We start from the raw sequence: 3,679 nt of genomic DNA on the forward strand, positions 1-3,679 counted from the left end.
CCCAGAGAGGCGGACTGACTAGTAATGGTCAAGCCAGTGATATGGCCCAAACGTGCAGTCGGGGCTCACCAGGACCAGTCTGCCCAATGCCTTCTCATAGCACATCTGCCCATCTTTCCAGTGGTCTACACGGCAGGATCCAGAAAGGTCAGTTCAGTCAGCAAAGCCTTTTAGAGAAAGGAGGAATAACACTGCTAAGTAGCACTTACTCTCTACCAGGCACATTCTCCATGCCTTGCAGGCATTAACTCATTGATTCCTCACAAGAATCCTATGAAGGAGATACTGGTATTATCAGCATTCATTGGGAACTGAGCTAGCGATAGGTAACTTGTCTAGCATCTCATGGCTCAAAAGTGTCGAACGCTGAATTTGAACCCAGTCTGTCTATCTGCGGGGCCCACACACTTGACCACCACCTTTGAGCACGGCTTCCAATGGTGCTTTTCACGTTTCAGATCCTTGGGGCGCAGAGCCTATGCCCTTGGTTACCATGAGGCCATGGGGAGCTGCATCCACCCAGGTCCTCTGGTCCTCTTCAGGATGAGCTGTCCTCTGCCGTCAGAGGCTGGAGTAAGCCAAGAGTTATTGGGATGCTGTGGTTCTAGGGACCACCTTCATCTGCATCTTAAGACCAGGAAGAGGTGTTCAGAGCAGGACCTTCCTCCCTGGGACAAGGACCCTTGGTGAGATCTGGCCTCTATGTGCCTCCATCTGAGAGCTTAGCTTTTCTATGGGAGTTTGGATTTGAAGGTTAGGGATGACGGCTCAGAGGAGGAAAGTGTGAAATGCTAATCGCTTTCATATGACACTTGAGAGATGTTATAATAAAGCTGAGTAAATTGGAACATGAGTTAGCCGGCCCTTTGCCTAATGATGTCACCCACTTTCTGCTTCCTCCAGCCTATGATTAATAAAAGGGGGATTATTACAGTAACTCACTCCTAGTGGGCAGTAGTGACTTCAGCACCAGCTGAGCAAACTGACTACATTTAGTCCTGCGTGTGCATGTGGGCATTTTTTTTTTCCCTGTGACTAACATGAAACTAACAGCATCTAATAAAACAAAAGCTCCTTGAAATTTGGGGAACTTACTGGGTGAACTCTTTTCTACAGGGAGCACCATTTTATTTATCCTCATTTCATACTCAAATGATGCAAAAGTACAGGATTGTACTTTTAATGAATTCCCATTCATTAAGTGATCACAAAATCACCCCTGGCCTGTTGGGAGAGAGGTGTTCTGAAGCCTTTTTCCTTCACATACAATGGCTCTTCCTTCCTCTATCATTCCATATCGCCTTTAAAGAGGAACTCGATGAATATCAAAAAAAAAAAAAAAAGGGACAGTGGCCGTAAGTTAATTTTTGAAAGTTTAAGGCTAGTTGTAGACTCCAGAGATTTCAGTGAATAGTTTGCTTTTCCAAGCTGATAAAGACTAACGGAAGTCCTGCCTGCCAAGTCACCTTTGCAAACTTGACCTTCCTAAAATTAGAGTGGGGCACCTGTAAATATTTACTAACCAAGCCAAGGCACTGCCAGAGCACACTGCCAGTGTCTATGAAAGAACACGGTGCCCAGAACAAGGGCACTCCCATCCTGCAGGCCTGGATGGGCCTTGGAGGTGCTCTGATAGAGGGGCAGAACCTTTGGACTCTTTCTATTAGCACACGAGGGAGGCAGCAACTCACTGATAAAAAGAAATACACACAGGACTGTCCCCAGCCTTTTCTGTGTCTTCCCCCCAAAGCTACAACTTGGGAGCAAGTTGTGGGGCATCTTTGTGGAGAGACAACACTGGATTAGGATCGAGATTTCTGCTTTCAACAGTCCGATGGCATCTATAGGCTAAGACTCTATGTCCTCAAGTCAGCAACATGGAACTTTTAACCCAAGGGCATCAAGGTGAGAAACACGATTAGGACAATCTGTTATCCGTTCTCTTGTAAGTACTTTTCGTAGTCTTCTGGGGCAATAGGAAGATCAATCAGATGTTTCCTGATTGGATTAGAACTGAGTTTTGATAAACAATTTGGAAATATATGTTGGTCAGGAAGGCCTTTGAGGGCATGTTTATTCCATTTGCATTAGTGTTGGGTTTTGTTTTTTTTCTCCTCTTTTTCAATATCTATTTTTCTCTAGAGGTTAAAAATGCGTATTTCTCTCTCTAGATTGAGTTTTTCACAAGTACTAAATGGTTACTTCTTGGGAAGAAATGCGGGCTTTTCTGAATCATTTGGCCTTTGGTTCTAAAATAACCATTTACCTGAGGAGACAGTGATTCAGGTGTTGGAGTTGATGAGATGGCTCCCCGAGTGTCTAAGACATTCCCCTCGTGCTTTGTTCATCTCAGCCCAGTCTCTGACGGACCCTCTCCTCTCTAGATGATCCAGGTCACTCAGGGACTAAACGATAAGCCTGGGAAGTTGGCCTCATCGTACGGACAACAGCATTTCACATCTAAGCTAGTTAGATCCAGGCGAATTCCCTTTTGTGGGTTTCACCAACATTTGTTGATGATGATGATGATTTTCCTTGATGTGGGATCCTTCACAACACTTCCCCCAACTCTCACAAGAGAGTAACACCTGAAGGCCTGTGGCCTTCCTAAGGAAGTCTGGAGAAGTCACGTTCTTGCTTGGAACATGCATTAGGATTTAGCAAAGCATTCTGTTTTCTCTCTGTGGATACTGATTGTGTGTCATTCCCCTGAGGTATTAAACAAATAAAATCAGCCACATCATATTTGTTTGCTCTGGGGGCAAGGCATGGTAATCTCGCTTTTGTGAATTTAACTTCAGGGAATTCACTAGTGCGTGGATTTCTCTGATACTGAATTGCTCAAATGAATAACTCATTCCTCATTCACTTTTTGTTTTCCATGATCTGTTGCCTCCTAACGACTTGGGTGGGGGCCAGCTCATCTCATTTTGTTGCTGGTCACCAAGATTCTGCTTCTGACTAGAACACAAAGCCATCAGGGAATACATGGAGGCCACACTGGAAAGTTGGTGAGGACGCCTGAGAGGTACCGTCACTGTGTCAGTATCTGCTGTGTGGTGTGGGCCTCCATTAATCAGGAAGCACCAGACACATGAGGAAGCAGAAGCCCTTGAATTATTAGTCTCTTGCCTGGTTGCTAAGGCCCCTTGGGTCATGGATGGGAAGGAAAGTAGGTGAAACTTTTAAATGATAACTCTAAACAAGGGTGTCTCAACTGCAAAAGCAATTAACATTTGGGGCCGGTAATTTCTCTCTTGTGAGGGCTGTCTTGTGCATTGTTAGGATGTCTAGCAGCATCCCTGACTCCTACCCAGTAGAGGCCAGTAGCACCTCCCTTCCCAGTTAGGCCAAGCAAAAATGTCTTCAGACATGGCCAGATGTCTCCTAGGGAGTAAAAACATTCCAGTTGAGAACCACTGCTGTAGATGGAGAGATAGCAGTTTGTTTACTGGGGTTTTTTGGTTTTTTTTTTTTTTTTTTTGTGGTACGCGGGCCTCTCACTGCTGTGGCTTCTCCCGTTGCGGAGCACAGGCTCTGGACGCGCAGGCTCAGCGGCCATGGCTCACGGGGCCCAGCCGCCCCGCGGCATGTGGGATCCTCCCGGACCTGGGCACGAACCCAAGTCCCCTGCATCGGCAGGTGGACTCTCAACCACTGCGCCACCAAGGAAGCCCTG

This window comes from Phocoena phocoena, chromosome 9 (genome assembly GCF_963924675.1).
Source record: "Phocoena phocoena chromosome 9, mPhoPho1.1, whole genome shotgun sequence".
Classification (NCBI taxonomy): domain Eukaryota; kingdom Metazoa; phylum Chordata; class Mammalia; order Artiodactyla; family Phocoenidae; genus Phocoena; species Phocoena phocoena.